A 17,760-nucleotide genomic window follows, 5' to 3' on the forward strand; every position below is an offset into this window, starting at 1 on the left:
CTCTGCCCACTCCATGGCTCTGTGGTGTCACAGTCACCAAGGAAGACACAACACACAAGCACTGTCTGGCACTGCACTTACTCACACAGGGAAGAGACAAAGCAAGACCAGCGTCAGCAGTGGGGTTGGTCCCCTGTGGCCAGCGCGTCCCTCCTGACAGCTGATATAGGGTGCTAATGGCACAGACTGCTCTTGGGCCACAGTGTGACTCTGTTCCCTCCCCACTGAGAACAGATACACTGGTGGGCTGGCCATTGCCATGTGACACACGCACTGAAGAGACTCCTAGAGACTCACTGCAGCCACAACAGGGAAAGGTGACCCCAACGCAGAGAAGAATCCAGGGGCTCAGCCTCCAGTGGAGCTCTGACCAGGCAAGCCTGGGATCACACAGAGGCTCCTTCCCCGGCAATTTCAAAAGAGTTTTGGGAAGCGAATGCAGCTCATGCAATTGGGCTCTTGCCTACCACATGGGAGGTCCCTGGTTCAGTTCCTGGCACCTCTTAAAGAAGACAGTGAGCTGCCATGAAGGGTAGGTGCAGCAAGCTGATGCAACAAGAGACGCAAGAAGAAAAACATAATGAGACACAAAAAGCAGGGAGCTGAGGGTCCTGGTGCCTCCTAAAGAGGACAAGCAAGACAGTAAGCTGTTGCAATGGGGAGGCATGGCAAACTGATGCAACAAGATGGTGCAACAAGAGACACAACAAAGCAGGGAACAGAGGTGGCTCAAGCAGTTGGGTGCCTCCCTCCCATATCAGAGGTCCTGAGTTCAGTTCCCGGTGCCTCCTAAAGAAACAAGGAAGACAACAGACATAGCAAGTGCAAACAACGAGGGTTTGGGGTGAAGTAAATGAATAAAATAAATCTTTAAAATATGTATTTATAAGAAGTTTAAAAAAGGAAAAAGAATGAAAGCTTGCAAATTGCTTAAATCCTCAGTAATAGGAGATTCTCTAAATAAAATCATGGACCATCTAAGAAGTCGTTAAAAGGATACTGGACTGTCCATGGGCCCTGATCCTCAGCAAAGTTGCAACACCTATTCTCTGGTTCATTGGACGTACCCAGGTCATTGGATGGGGAGGTGAGAATGGTCAACCACCACACCAGGGAACTGAGAGTATCTACAACTGCAAGCAGGAGAATCACATCCATCAGCCAGATGGTATCTAAACACCCTCTCAATTTAGAGGTGGAGTGGACATCACCATCCCAGGGTCCACAGGATGGAGGAATATAATATGGATTGGAGTGGACTTGCTGGTATTCTACAATAGAACTATTGTGACTCTAACAATGGAAGAAATTGTATCATTGATACAGAGATGGTGGCCACGGGGGGCAAAAAGGATACTGCAAAATAATATTTAATGCTGTGGAAGATACTTCACACTATATAATTTTTAATGGAAAAAATCACATCAAAACAAAGCATTCAATGGATCCCCTTTTATTGAAAGGGTCTACCTGTGCATGGATAAAAAGCCAGAAGGATATCAGCAAATTGTTAATGGTGGTAAGACAACCAGCAAGATGGAGCAGGGTAAGGAGCTCCTAGAGTCAGCTCCTGCTACAGGGCAGTTAGTCATTGCAGCAGTTTGATATAGATATGAATTCCAAAAATAGATATTGGATTTTGCTTGTAAATTGGTCGGTACCTATGCATGATTAGATTATGATAAGGGCTTTGATTGGGCCATGTCAGTAGGGTATTGAGTCCTTGCCCCTTGGTGGGTGGGGATGCACACATAAAAGACATGGCAAAGGACAGAGTTGGAGCCTTTTGATGCTGGAGATTTTGATGTTGGAGTTTCGTTTGGAGATTGATGCTGGAGTCTTGAGCTGGAGCCCTGGGAAGTCAGCACACAGAGGAAAGAGAAGCCCAGCTCTAGGAAGAGAGGGCCTGAGCCAGGAGAAGAACACAGAGGACTAGAGATGGCTCCTTAGACATGGCAGAAACCTGGGGAGAGAGAAAGAGCCATTCATTGGATAGTCTACAGCTGACCCTGTGGAGAGAGGCAAAGCCTAGAGAGCCTCATAGTCTACAGCTGACCTTGTGGAGAAAACAGAGGACCTGCTCCTGGAGAGAAGCAAGACCTGGGAAGAGAGGAACCCAGGAAGCCTGAACCCTCACAGATGTTGGCAACTATCTTGCTCCAACATGTGAAAATAGACATTGGTGAGGGAAGTAACTTATACTTTATGGCCTGGTATTTGTAAGCTCCTACCCCAAATAATACCCTTTACAAAAGACAGCAGAATTCTGGTATTTTGCATCAGCACCCCTTTGGCTGACTAAGAAAGTCATCAACCAGAGCTATCTAAAGCACCTGTTTGGGGTCTCCAGGAGACCAGAAGAGCATCCCACATCTTTGCAAGAATGGAAGGAGGAGATTTCCCATCTGCAGAGAAGATTCATGATTAGAGCACTCCACTCCCAGGAGACTGGTGCCCATCCTCCACTGGAGGCACGAGCCACCTCGGGAGCTATTCCTTGGCTGGAATTGGAAGCTCCACTTCCCAAAAACAGGGGAGGAAGAGACAGTTGGGCACCAACTTCAGCTGTGATTAGTACATTCAGTGGGCTAAAGTATAATCCTGAGAACAGCTAAAGTTTGAACCTGTCCAAGTCAGAAAGAGGCTGGTAGCTGCCATTTTAACTCCACCCCTGGCATGAGGGGAAGCAGGACAGACTGAAAATCCCAGTGCTGGTGGGGACCGGCTTCTTTCCATCCAGATTGGAATGCAGCTCTAGCCTAAGCTCCAGCCCCACATCGGGCAGGGAAGAAGCTGGGAGGATCTGCACGAGCCTCTCCTAGAAGCCATGCCACAGAGGCTGGTGATCATCCTACTCTGGCAGCGCAAGGCACCTCAGGAGCTATTCTGTGGCTGAAATTGAAAGCTCCATTTCCAAAAACAGGGGAGGAAGAGACAGTTGGCCACCAATTTCAGCTATTGATTGGTCATTTCTGGTGGCTAAAGTATAACCCTAAGAACTCTGAAGTTTGAACCTGTCCATGTCAGAAAGAGGCTGGTAGCTGCCACTTTAACCCCACTCCTGGCATGAGAAAAAGCAGGGCGGACTGAAAATCCCAGTGCTGGTAGGTACTGGTTTCTTTCCATCCAGATCCGATTGCAGCTCTGGCATAAGCCCCAGCCCCAACTCCGGCAGGGAAGAAGCTGGGAGGATCTGCACCAACCTCTCTGGGAAAACACAGGCCATGCTGTGGAAACCAGTGATCGTGCTTCTCTGGCAGCCGCCTCAAGAGCTATTCTGTGGCTGGAATTGGAAGCTCCATTTCCCAAAAACAGGGGAGAAAGAGATGGTGGGCCACCAACTTCAGCTACTGATTAGTAAATTCAGCGGGCTAAAGTATAATCCTAAGAACAGCGGAAGTTTGAACCTGTCCAAGTCAGAAAGAGGCTGGTAGCTGCCATTTTGACTCTGCCCCCAGCATGAGGGGAAGCCAGGCTGACTGAAAGTCACAGTGATGGTAGAGACTGGCTGCTTTCATCCAGATGGGCCTGCAGCCCTAGCCTAGGCTTCAGCCCCACCTCTAGCGGGGAGGAGGCTGGCAGGCCCTGCACCAGTCAATCTAGGTAACTGCGGGTACCTCTGGCTGGCACAGACTGAATAATCAGAAGTCTACTGGGGCAACTGCAGTCATCTTGGACCCACACTGCATAGATTGCTGCCCACACCTGCAGCTCTACCCCTGCCCAGTCTCTCTGGGCAGTTATAGTCTAAGCCTACATGACTTGGATTATTCCACACATCTGTGACTCTGCCCCTTCCCCTGGCAAAGGAGAAAGTTGGAAGAAGCTTCATTGGTCCCTGGGGCAATGAGGGCAGCTTGAGCCTCCACAGCTTGTAGCATCAATTACATCCCTGGCTCCTACTACACAACCTGCAAGGGATAAAGAGCAAGAAAGCCCTAAACTAAAGAGGGAAACTTCACCCAGAATAAATACCTCTAGTAAGCCAGATGCCAAGGCACCAACAAAAAAACGCCAAGAAACAGGAAGATATGGCCCAGTTAAAGAAATAAGATAAACCTCCAGATGACATAAAATAGTTGAGACAACTAATCACAGATGTGCAAACAAATCTCCTTAACAAATTCAATGAGATGGCTAAAGAGATTAAAGATATTATGAGGACATTGGATGAGCACAAAGAAGAATTTGAAAATATACATAGAAAAATAGCAGATCTTATGGTAATGAAAGATGTAATAAATGAAATAAAAAATACACTGGAATTATATAATAGCAGATTTGAGAAGGCAGAAGAAAGGATTGGTGAGCTTGAAGAATGGCCTTTGAAAGTGAACACACAAAAGAAGAGATGAAGAAAAGGAAGGGAAAACTTGAACAAGGTCTCAGGGAAGTAAACACAGCAAGAGGTGTGCAAACATGTGTGTCATGGGTGTCCCAGACAGAGAAGAGAAGGAAAAAGGGGAGAAGAAATATTTGAAGAATTAATGGTATGAAATTTCCCAGTTTTATTAAAGGGCATAGATATCCATGTCCAAGAAGTACAATGTACTCCCACCTGAATAAATCTGAATAGACCAATTTCGGGACACATACTAATCAGAATGTCAAATTCCAAAGACAAACAGAGAATTCTGAGAGCAGCAAGAGAAAAGCAATGCATAACATATAAGGGATATCCAATAAGGTTAAGTGCCAATTTCTCATCAGAAACCATGGAGGCAAGGAGATAGTGGTGTGATCTATTTTAAGATACTGCAAGGGAAAAACTTCCAGCCAAAAATCTTATATCCGGCAAGATTGTCTTTCAAAAATGAGGGTGAGTTATTTGGAATATTCACAGGTAAACAGAAACTGAGAGAATTTTTAAACAAGAGACCAGCTTTGCATGAAATACTAAAGGGTGTGTTACAGTCTGAAAAGAAAAGACAGGAAAGAGCAGCTTGGAAGAGAGTCTAGAAATGAAGATTATATCTGTAAAATTAACTAAAAGTGTCAAAAGAGTGGTGAAAATAAAATACAACAGATAAAACTCGAGTATTTTGGAATAAACTTAACCAACAATGTAAAGCATGTGTATTCAGAAAACTACAATTCATTGTTAAAGATATTTTAAAAATCCCTAAATAATTGGAAGAACATTCCATGACACAGATTAGAAGACTAAATATCATTAAGATGTCAATTCTACTCAAAATTGATAAATAGATTCAATGCAATCCTGATAAAAATTTCACCAGCAGTTTACAAATAAATGGAAAACATAATTATCAAATTTATTTGGAAGGGTAAGGTGTCCGGAATAGTCAGAAACATCTTAAAAAGGAAAAGCAAAGTTGGAGGACTCTCACTTCTGAACTTTAAATCATATTACCTAGCTACAGTGGTAAAAACAGCACGGTGCTGGCATAAAAACAGACACACAGACCAATGGAACCAAAGTGATGGTTTAATAATAAACCCTCACATCTATGGTCAAGTGATTTTTGACAAGCCTGTCAAACCCACCCAGCTTGGGCAGAACAGTCCATTCAACAAATGGTGCTGGGAGAACTGGATATCCATAGCCAAAAGAAGGAAAAAAGACCCCTATCTCACACCTTATACAAAAATTAATGCAAAATGGATAAAAAAACCTAAATATATAAGCAAGAACCATAAGGCTTCTAGAAGAAATTGTGGCAGGTGGTAGATTCTCAAAGGAGATAAGAGGAGGATTGAGATGGACTACTGATGTTTAATGTATGTAGAAGTTTTACTTGACTCTAGAAGTGTGGAAATGTATAGAGTTGATGGTAACACATTACAGTGAGTAACAGCTGGTTTATAAATGGGACTGTGGCTGAAAAAGGTAGTCTAGGAATGTAAATATCATTTCAAAGAGAATAATCTAGGGACTATAATCTAGGACTGACTAACATGGTAAACCCAGAAGTGGATGAAAACTAATTGATGGTACAGATGCAAGATTGTCCTTTGTGAATATGGAGAAGCATAGGAAAAATACGACTGGAGTGACCTGTGGACTGTGGTTAACAGTAATAATGTAATTTTCATGCATCTATGCCAAAGATGTACTGTGTTGATAATGGGGGATTATGGAAAAAGTGTGCCAAATATACGCTATGAACCAGGTAATAGTCTGATGATATTACCTCATAATCTGTAACAAATGTTCTACCATGGTGTCGCATTTTGATAGAGGGGTGTTATATGGGAATTCTGCACATGTGCATGGTTTTTTTTTTTAAGTTTACAACTTCTGTCATAAAAAGATATTTAAAAAATAATAGGGTGAGTTGGGAAAAAATACACTAAATGTAAGATAAGAACTATAGTTAGTAATAAGATATTGATGATATTGTTTCATCATTTGTAACAAATGTCTCATTACAATGCAAGGTGGTGGTGGTGGGTCGATGTATGGGACCCCTGTATGATGTTATGCTTGTTGCTTTGTAAGTTCACAACTCTTACTATCCACTTATTGTTTATGTATATTCATGTATAAATGGTATAGTAATAATAATAATAGGCTGTGTTGGGGGAAAAATACACTAAATGTAAGATACTTTGGTTAGTAGCAACATTGGAGGATGCTCTTTAATTGTTAGTTAAAAATGTTTCACAATAATGCAAGGTATTGATGGTGAGGTGAGGTATGAGAGCTCTGTATGGTATTATATATGTCTGTTTTGTAAATTCACAACTATTACTATATACTTATTGTTTATGTATGTTTATATATGTGATATACATCAATAAATTTTTTTTTAAATGTTAATGATGGATGACCTTGTGTGGCAGGATTGTGGGTGATTCTAGTTTTATTCTTGATTACCTGTGTGGTATATGGGCTGATATTGCAATGAACGTGTACTGTTTTGGGCTTTAGAATATGTGTTTCAGCTTCCGGGAAGATGGAGGACTAGAACGATATGGAACTCTCTTCCCCAGAAAAATAGCTAGAGGACACCCTGAAACAGCCTGGGAGAAGATCTTTTAAGGTTTAGGACACCAGAGGAAAGCCGGACACCACCCAGAAGAGAGAGGGACAAAAGAAGGAAATTGTGACGACAGAAATGTTAGTTGAAACCAGCAGCTGCTGCTGGCACTCGCCCCACACTTAAGACACTTAGAATTCTCGGGCCTCTGGGTTTCCCCACTACAGACAAAGGGGGCTCCAGGGACCCACCAGCCCAGGAAAGGGGAGAGAGGAACACAGCCTGAGGCTGACTCAGCTTCTGACTCACAAATTTGGTCCGTCCAGGAGCCCTTCCAGGCCGGGTTGGGCTGAGCCATTGTTTGCCTTGGAACCAGCAAGAAGCTAAAGAGATCTAACCCTTCCAATCTCTTCTATTAACAGGGACTGATTGTTGAGGAATTGAGGGAAGTGGAAATATTTCTGTCCCAAGACAAGGGAGGGGGCTGCCAGAGAAGGCTAGAGAACTGACACAGAAAAAGTTTGAATCACAAGGCTCCTAGCCTCCAGACAGGAAGCTCTATCACACTGATCCCATCTGTGCTGCAACAAATACACTCCACCAGGCATCGAACTGAGAGCTGCCAAAGAGCACCATCCACTGGCAGGCCAAGGAAGTGCACACAAGAAAATTAAAAGGCGTCTATGGCCTCCCTCCCCAGGTCCCTGGGAAGAGCATCTACAACCAATTACTGGATTCAGAGCCCAGTTCTGAGAAAAGAGCAGGACAAGCCTAACCATCCAGGTCAAGCCAGGAATCAAAGCGCAGTGGTAACACACAGCCTCCTGCCACTAAACCCATACAAAGGAGAATTAAATTGAGCATCTGAGTAAACTACATCCTAATCAGAAGCCTAGATATCAGCAAAGAATTACGAGCCATACTGAGAAAATAGAAGACATGGCCCATGAAAAGGAATGTATTAAAGCCCCAAAAGAGATGCAGAATTTGAGAGGACTAATCAGTGAGATGTGCACAAATTTCCAAAATCAAATTAATGAGTTGAAAGACAATATGATCAAAAAAATAAATGACATCCAGAGGACATTGGAGAAAAGAAAAGAAAAAAAAAAAGAGGACATTGAGTGAGGGCAAAGAAGAATTTGAAATCCTGAACAGAAAAGTAACAGAGCTCATGGGAATGAAAGACACAATAGGTGAGATTAGAGGCATACGACAGCAGACTCAAAGTGATAGAAGAAAGAATAAGTGATACCAAAGGTAGAACAGCTAAAATTGAAGAAAGAAAAGAATGGAAAATATTAACCAGGGGCACAGAGAATTGAATGACAACACAAAACACAACAACATAAGTGTCATTGGAGTTCCAGAAGGAGAAGAGAAGGGAAAAGGGGCAGAAAGAGTATTTGAGGAAAATACTGAAATATTTCCCAACTCTCATGAAAGAAATGAACTTACATGTCCAAGAAGCACACTGTACCCCAATCAGAATAAATCCGAATAGACCTACTCCAAGACACATACTACTCAGAGTGCCAAATGTCAAGGGTAAAGAGAAAATTCTAAAATGCAGAGCTCTTATGCTGAGCTTGTGCTTCTTTGTAAGAGAGCCAGGGACAGTCAGTTGGTGGAGAGAAGTCCCAGGCAGCTGAAGAGAGCAGCTCACAGCTGGGGGCAGAGGGGCTGGGGCTGGGGCCAAGGCAGCATCTCCGGGTGAGGACGCCAAAGCCCTAGGCTCCGTTCGCAGACAGCAATGGTTCATCTTAGGGTCCCATGAGGTTTCAATCCTGGGCAGCGGATGTGGCTCAAGCAGTTGAGCTCCCACCTCCAACATGGGAGAACTAGGTTCAGTTTCAATGTGCCTCCTAAAAAGAAAAACAAAAATGAACAACAAGCAAAAGAAATGAAAAAACCAGTGCTGGCTTCCCACATACGAGGTCCTGGGTTCAATCCCTAGCCCCTGGTACCTCAAAAAAAAAGAAAGAAAGAAAGAAAGAAAATAAAAAAACAAAAAACTATCCTGGTTGGGGAGCATCAGGTAGGGCTTTATTTGCTGGCAGGAGGCTGTAATAGCCTGAAAACACTAGTACTTCCATTCTTATTAAATATCCAAGGTTGGCTGGGTAGCTGGTTTTTGAGATCTTGCCTAATACTTTCAGAAAATTGATAATATTTATGGAATACCAAGCCAGGTTTGGCAATTCTCAAGGCTGACACCCCCCCCTCCCCCCTTCTCTGGGGTCTCATTCCCTTTTTATTTCTCTACGCAGATGATCCCAAATTCACGTCTGTAGCCCCGGGTCCTAGAGCCACGTTCCTGAGCCACGTTCCTTGGGGGTGCCTCCACCGGGCCGGCCTGCCGCATCTTAACATCTACACGATGACGAGGGATGGTGTTGGCGGCGGCACAGCATTGCAGATGAAACGGACACCTCTGGATTGTATATTTGAAAGTGGTTAAAATGGTAAAAGTTTATGTTGTATGTGTGTTCCCATAATAAGAATGTTTTAAAAATCTACATGATGAAAACGATGGTGCTAATGATTGGGATAGTCTTCAAATATGTCTGCAAATTCTTTTCCTCTCTCCCTGCAAAAGGTGGGGTCTAGTTCCCCTTCCCTTGAGTGCAGGGAAACTTAGGGACTCGCTTCTGAAGGAATGTCGCGCTGGGACTTCTGCCGTGTGGTCGTAAGAAGGCAGCGGCTTCCTGCCAGCGCGCTCTGCGTGGCTGCGCTGGGAACCTCGACACCGTGCCACAGGCAGCCCAGGTGGCGTGGAAAGGACCTGCACCGGCCAAGCAGCCCAGAGCCCTCTCGGCCTCCCGTCCCCAGGCGGCAGCCGCTGCCCATCCCGGACATGGAGGAGCAGCGCTGCACATCCCTGCTGTGCCGTGTCTACAGTTTCTGACCCTCAGAAACCAGGACAAATAACAAACGACTTTCTTCTTGTGGAGCCCCCAGGCTTGCAGGTATCTGTTAGGAAGCATTAGGTAATTAGTGTCATCTTCTTAGGCACCCAATCCTCACCTAATCAGTAACTGCTGCGTAACAAAACCCCTGAACCTTAGTGTTTGAAACAGCGATTCTCGGTTTTTGTGCTTCGAGGCCTCGTCGGGGCCTGGAGCCTGGAGGTGGCTGGGCTCAGGGCCTGTCACAGAGCTGCGGGCCACCGTCAGCCACGCCGCGGTCGGGGGTCGCGCTGCGGCAGGAGTGCTCACTTCTGCTCGTGGCTGGAAAGTTGGCGCCTCTCCACGGGCCACCGTGGACTTCCTCCCCCACGGTGCAAGACCACGGGCCCGAGGCAGCAGCCACGCTGCCCTCTTGACGCGCCTTGGCGGTCACCCCCGGCCACGTCTGCAGTTTTCTGCGGCGAGTGGGTCAGCACCAACTCCGCGTGGGAGGGGCCGGGCGGGCCCCTGCAGACTTTCGGGAGGCGGACACGGCCGTGGAAGGAAGAGCTGCTAATGGGTTACGTGCTTGGCTTGGCCCGGGAATTCTCCCATTTAATCATACAGCAACCGTGTGCCCAAGGTTATTTTTTGACCCCACCATACAGATGAGAAAACTGAGGTTCAGAGTCCCTGAATACTCTGCCCAAGGCCATGCAGCTAGCAAAGGGGGGTGCAGGCCTGGAGCCCCTCTCAGGGCGGCCCCACCCTGGCCCCTCCTGCCTGTGTCCTCTCCCCGAGCTGGACCCGCCCCGCCCCTCTCCACCCCTGCAGCTCCCTCTCTCCCACGGCCACGTTGTGCAAGTTCTATGCCGCCCCTCACCCTCTTCCAATCTTGCTTATACCATCCCGGGTTCTGGTGGTCCTGGAAGTACTGCTGTTTCTTAGACTAGAAGATTAAAACAGCACATTTTGTTCCGTCGGTGAATAATGTAACGAGTGTCAGTCACATTCATGAATAAATTGCAGCCTGGCTCGACTTAGTGGGAAAGCCGTGGGTCTGCTCAGATCTTCAAAGCAGAAACCGGAAGCCAGGTCTCCTTGTGGAACCTGGGTCCAAATCAGAAGATCGAGGTCCGGGCAGGTGGGGAGAGCCCGCGGGCCCCTGCCCCAGCAGGTCCTGGCCGTTTCCTCCAGGTTCAGCCACAGAAGGGCTCTTTAAAATGGAATCACTGCTCTTTTTTTTTAAAGATTTATTTTATTTATTATTTCTCTCCCCTCCCACCCCACCCTGGTTGTCTGTTCTCTGTGTCTATTTGCTGCGTCTTCTTTGTCCGCTTCTGTTGTTGTCAGCGGCACGGGAATCTGCGTTTCTCTTTGTTGCGTCATCTTGCTGTGTCAGCTCTCCGTGTGTGCGGCGCCATTCCTGGGCAGGCTGCACTTTCTTTTGTGCTTGGCGGCTCTCCTTATGGGGCACACTCCTTGTGCATGGGGCTCCCCTATGCGGAGGACCCCAGCGTGGCACGGCACTCCTTGCATGCATCAGCACTGCGCATGGGCCAGCTCCACACGGGTCAAGGAGGCCCGGGGTTTGAACCGCCGACCTCCCATGTGGTAGGCAGATGCCCTAACCACCGGGCCAAGTCTGCTTCCCAGAATCACTGCTTCTTGACTCCTGTAAACCTTCCATCCTGCTTCCACTCGAGGCCGTGCTCCCATAGCTCCCTGGCAGGGGGCTGGGCCCTTGCACCAGCACTGGAGCCTGCCAGGTCGGCTTGCTGCCGGTCAGCCTCTGCCCCTGCCCCAGGGAGTGCTGACCACCCCGGGAGCAGGCCCCGCTCTGCACCAACTCTGAGAGATCATCCAATGCTTCCTGGGAGCAGGACATTGTGAGGGACACACTGATTTTCTGAAGCTGGAGCTTAAACCGTTGCACTGACTTTCATGAGCATCGAGCTGTGGGGGATGCACGTGCGCTTTGCAGAGTCCAGAGCCATCCCATCCTCTCCTCCGCGCCCCCCCCCCCCCGCCGTCCCCTTCCTTTCTTGGCCTCTGGTGACCTCTTTTAATTACCCTGAACATGCTTGCTGGGGATTTTACCTGAATGTGAGAGGGAAGGAGATGGGCCCTCCCGGTGTAAATGCTGAGTTAGGTAGAAAAAGTGTGTTTGGGGCACACGTTCTTAAATCCTGCAGGACACGCCCCTGAGTCAGCCTCTGCGGGCTCTGCAGCCCTGCCTGGCACGTTTGCTGCTCGCTCGGTGGCTCGTTTACTCGAACAGGTGCAGCACCCCTGGACAGAGCTGCTCCTGACATCTTCAACTCAGTAATCACTTCACCCTTCCTCCAGCCCCACACTCGGGATTTCTTGAAGGATAATTCTTGGAAACTTAATGGTCAAAAATAGGGATATTCTAGTACTTCTTTTTGGTACTGGACTGTTAGCAGCAGAGGCCTGCCCGAGCTAGTTTAGAACAATCCAGACTCAGTTTGGAGAAGCGGATTTGGCTCAACTGATAGTGTCCGCCTGACCTGTGTGGTGAGCTGGCCCACACGCAGTGCTGATGTGCGCAAGGGTGCCATGCCACACAGGGGTGTCCCCTGCATAGGGGAACCCCACCGCAAGGAGTATACCCCGTAAGGAGAGCCGCCCCATGCTAAAGAAGCACAGCCTGCCCAGGAATGGCGCCACACACATGGAGAGCTGACGCAGCAAGGTGACGCAACAAAAGGAGACATAGATTCCTGGTGCCGCTGACTAGAATCCAAGTGGACACAGAAGAACACACAGTGAATGGACACAGAGAACAGACAACGGGAGGGGGGGCAAGGGGGAGCGGAGAGAAAGGGAATAGACATCTGCCCAGCCCTCCCGCCTGCAGGCTCATGACCCCATGGCTCACGAGGCCACCCCAAGATTTGTTGGGTCCTGGGGACTTGTGGTTTCCAGGAAAGCTTGGCCCTTTCTAGGGTTTCCTCAAGAAAACCTCACTCACAGAAAACATTTTCAAGAGTAACAGGCTTTACTGACTAATCAGAGCTGAGCGTTGAGCCCTGCCTCACACCGCATAGCAAACAAATTACAATTGCAGATGCGCCTCGTCTGCCACCAGCAGGGGGCCCCCTCGAGACCCTTCCAATTCATTAGGGGACACTAGGGACTCACAGTCAGCGGGATGTTGAAGGAACAGGCTGTCGGCTGGGCCTCTGGGAAAGAGTCCCACGGCCACGGCGGAGAACAGGACGGCGGAGGGAGCTGCTGCCACCACCCCCGGGGCCTGCCGCCCCTGCGGTGAGCTGCCAGCCACAGAAGCCAAGCCCCCCAGCCATGGTTTCCCCTTGAGGGGACCCGCCCTGTGGAGGGGGCTTGGTTCTCTCTTCCGAGTTCCGTAGGGGGTGCCTGCCTGGCGGAGCCTGGTCCCAGCTGGAACCCGGGCTGCAAGGGGTCTGGGAAATGGGGGCTGCGGTTCTCCCTCTCCAGGGTGGTGGGCTGGGTGGGCTCGTCTGTGTGTGTGCTCCCTTACCAAGCGCCTGGAGTTCCAAAGGCAGTTCCTTTCAGAAGGGGAATTCCATTGCCAGGTTACAAGACATTTCTTTTTTGAATCCATTACATGGCACTGTCAAGATTCAACAGAGCAAGCCTGGGAAGCTGTCGCACAGCGTCATGGGAGGTGTTCAGTGGTCGGCGGGGGTACCTTCCCAGCTGGCCCCTCGGGAGGAGGAGGGGTCCCCACGCAGCCCCCCCTTAAGGAGAGCAGGCAAAGAGAAGACAGAGGGGCCAGTAAGGAAGGTAGTGATCTTCAGGCTTTTTCTCCTTGCAGTCCACCTCCCCTCTCCCAGAGCGTCTGCTCATTCTGCTAGAACTTCACTTAGCATCAGCGCTTCTGTGGAAACCACTGAACGAGTCAGCCCTTCGCCACTCCAGAGCCATCCGTAGCCCCCGACTCAGTTTCCACTGCTGCATCTCCGTCAGCCTTCAGCAATTTTTAGCCCACTGTCCAGAGGCAGCACGACTGCGTCGAACCCAGATGAAGCCTCCAGAGGAAGCGGGCCGGGTGACGCCCCGACGAGCTGGGCAGATGATAAGGAACGCTCGGTGGCTGAGTTCCCCGCAGGGTCTCCGCATTTTCTTTTCAAACAACCTAAACGAGCTGCTGTGTATCCTGTACAAAACCATGAAAACAAGTTCCACAAAGAGAACTTCTGCAGATTAGGGCCGTGGCGAGTTTGTGGAGGCACAGCTGCAGGAGAGGCACGTCCAGCCCTGCTCAGGGGGACGGCACTGCCCGGCCTCTGAAGAGGGAGGCCAGGGCCTCCAGATCTGCGTGGAGACCACCATTCCCCAACTATTTCTTTTATTTGACAAACGCTCTGTGCAACGAATCAGTTGGGACATTTGTCAGTGTTTGGGGACCTGCAATGTGCAATTTAGAGCTTCAGAGAAGGCTCTTGGGCAGAGCTACATCCATCAAGGAGAAGGTGGAAAGCCTTGCGAGCTTTGCTTCCCTTGCTTTTGGAAAAATTCTTCTTGTCTGACAATCTTGGTTCACAGCCAAGCTGGATGGAGACAAGTGTCTGGTAGATGCTCAAAACGATTCTGGAGGCAAAAGAAGGCGGCTGTGCGTCCTCTTCTACTCAGCTCGCCGCCACCTCCTCCCTAGTCCGTGGGAGAAATTGCCTGCCCTTGGCATGACTTTGAGGGCAGAGACCAGGCTCTCTAATTTGCTCTGTTCCATATTTTGTTCTTCTGTCTGGATTCTGAAAGTGACATTTTGTAAAAAAACAGAAATAGTAATAAGGCTGATTTGAGCGATGTGACCTAAAGGACAAATGATCTCATTGCTACATTTAACTCACCAATTAAGTAAAGCAAGGGCCATTTTTCCTGCAGATGATGGAGAATTCTAAAAACTAACCAGAGATACTTGTTAGAGCAGAAAAGTCTTTGCTTCCCTGGAGCAGGAAAGGAAATCCAATTAGGACCTGCCCATTTCCCCACACCTTCCCTTTGAACGTCTGCACATAAAGTTCTCTCTGTGTTCCTCCTTCAATTCCAGACTTTCATAGCCCAATTAATGGGCTATAGGCTGCCCATAAAATTCTAAAGCTGTCCAAACTATCCTCAACTAGGGGACTCTCTCCTCCCCCATCACTTCCATGTATTGTATCATTCTTTTAGATTGGGTTCCCCTAAAACAAGAATTTGAGGATGTATTAGTCAGCCAAAGGGGTGCTGATGCAAAATACCAGAAATCTGCTGGCTTTTATAAAGGGTATTTATTTGGGGTAGGAGCTTACAGACACCAGGCCATAAAGCATAAGTTACTTCCCTCACCAAAGTCTATTTCCACGTGTTGGAGCAAGATGGCTGCCGACGTCTGCGAGGGTTCAGGCTTCCTGGGTTCCTCTGGGCTCAGCTCCTCTGTTTCTTCTATAAGGTCAGCTGTAGACTATCAGGTGAACGGCTCTATCTCTTTCCTGGGGGCTCCAGCTTCAGCATCAAAAATTCCAACGTCAGAACTCCAACATTAAGAACCCGCAGCTCTGTCCTTTGCCATGCCTTTTATCTCTGAGTCCTCACCCACCAAGGGGCGGGGACTCAATGCCCCAATGACGTGGCCCAGTCAAAGGCCTAATCATAACTCAATCAGGCCCAGGTACAGATCAGATTACAAACATAGTCCAATATCTATTTTTGGAATTCATAACCATATCAAACTGCTACAGAGGACAAGCAATTTACTTGAGAGATATTTCCAGAAAGCTCCAGTGGAGAACTGAGCCAGGAAAGAAGGAAGCCAGTGCGGGGTAAAGTAATGCCACCACCGTGGGAAATGGCGGCGCAGGCCCGCTGGGGAACTCTGGAGATGCATAGACTCTCCTCAGAGTCATCTCACCTGAGGGGAAAGAGCTGAGATTTTTATCCTGCAGCTCCCACCCACCTCGACAGAGAGCTGTTCCCAGACGCATCCTTTCTCCTGCAGCCTGTAGGCTGAACATTTCAGAGAAAGCCCTGCTGGGCCGAATCCCAGGTGTGTGCCCGAGGAAGCCTTCATCGTGTGCAGGAATGGAGAACGCTGGCAGAGCATGGGAAGGCACTGGCGGCATCTGCCACATCTCCCTTCACGTGCTCCATTAAATCATCTCTCTCCAAAGTCCTGTGCTAAATACCATGACTGCTGTGTGAAACAAAACACATGACCTCCTGTAACTTGAAATCTAGCAGGAAAGATCAATGTTCATCTAATAAGCACACAAGTACGTAATATAATCAGTGGAAAAGAGAGGTGGAGGAAAAGAACTGAGAACTCTGGGAGAGGATGGCAGGAAAACACAACAGAGTTTGAGAAATCATGGAGGAAGATGTGAGCGTTAACTAAGCAAAGGTGGGAGGGCTATGGAAAGAACATTTCAGGTAGCGGAAATGGCATATGCAAAGGCCCTGGGGCAGCAGGAACCATGGGAGTGGAACAAGATCAAAGAGCAAGAAGGACAAGCAAGACTAAGTGAGGCTCAAGAGGAGGGCATGGGACAGTGTGCAGTGCCCTACAAACTCTGCACAAGGTTTTGGTCCCTGTTCTTAGAGCACTGGAAGGTGTTAAGCCAGAAAGAGACTCAGTGTGGCCTGGTGAGCGTCCAGCTACGGGGCAGGGAGAGGAAATGCAGGTGGTACTGATGGTCTCCCCGAGTTGAGGAGACAGAACTAGAATTCCTGGGAGACTGGGGTAGCTGGAGTTTAGAGAGCAGGCAGAAAGGGGAGCCCTGCAGCAGAAAGGGACCCCAAGAAGTGATCAGTGTCTGCATGAGAGGAAACTAATGGAGACCAAAAGAACCACTTGGAAGGGTCAGCAGGTGCACAGAACACACAGGGCTGGGAGACTCCCCAACAATTGACAAAACAAGGAGACAAAACCAGAAAAAGAATAGAAGACTTGAATAACACTATTGACCAACTTGATCTGATTGATATTTGCAGAACTCTCTACACAACAATAGCAGAATACTCATTTTTTAAAGTACACATGGAACATTTACCATGATAGGCAATAATATAATACATAAAATCAGTCTCAATAAATTTAAAAGGATTCAAATTAAAAGTAGGTATTTGACTATAATGGAATTAAATCAGAAATAAATGACAGAAATATAGGTGGAAAATCCCCTAATTTTTGAAAACTAACATACTTCTAAATAACTCATGGGTCAAAAAGGAAATCAAAAGGGAAATTAGAAAATATTAACTGAATTAAAATGAAACTCAGCATACTAAATTTTGTGGGATGCCACCAAAGCAGCCCGTACAGGGAAATTTATAGCACTAAAAGCTTACCTTATAAATAAGAAAGAGGGAAGCAGATATTGCTCCAGCAATTGGACTCCCATCTATCATATAGAAGGGCCAGGGTTCAATTCCCAGGGCCTCCTGTAAGGCAAACTGGCCCACGTGGCAAGCTGACTCCCGCAGCGTGCTGGCCCACGTGGAGAGCTGGCGCAACAAGATGACACAACAAAAAGAGACACTGAGGAGAGGCAATAAGAGATGCAGCAGACCAGGGAGCTGAGGTGGCGCAAGAGCCAGGATGGGTTCCTGGTGCCGCATAAGAGAAGACAAGCAGGGAAACGGACTTTGGCCCAGTGGTTAGGGCGTCCGTCTACCATATGGGAGGTCCGCGGTTCAAACCCCGGGCCTCCTTGACCCGTGTGGAGCTGGCCCATGCGCAGCGCTGATGCGCGCAAGGAGTGCCATGCCACGCAAGGGTGTCCCCCGCGTGGGGGAGCCCCACGCGCAAGGAGTGCACCCGTGAGGAGAGCCGCCCAGCGTGAAAAGAAAGAGCAGCCTGCCCAGGAATGGCGCCGCCCACACTTCCCGTGCCGCTGACGACAACAGAAGCAGACAAAGAAACAAGACGCAGCAAATAGATACCG

This window comes from Dasypus novemcinctus, chromosome 26, assembly GCF_030445035.2.
Source record: "Dasypus novemcinctus isolate mDasNov1 chromosome 26, mDasNov1.1.hap2, whole genome shotgun sequence".
NCBI lineage: Eukaryota > Metazoa > Chordata > Mammalia > Cingulata > Dasypodidae > Dasypus > Dasypus novemcinctus.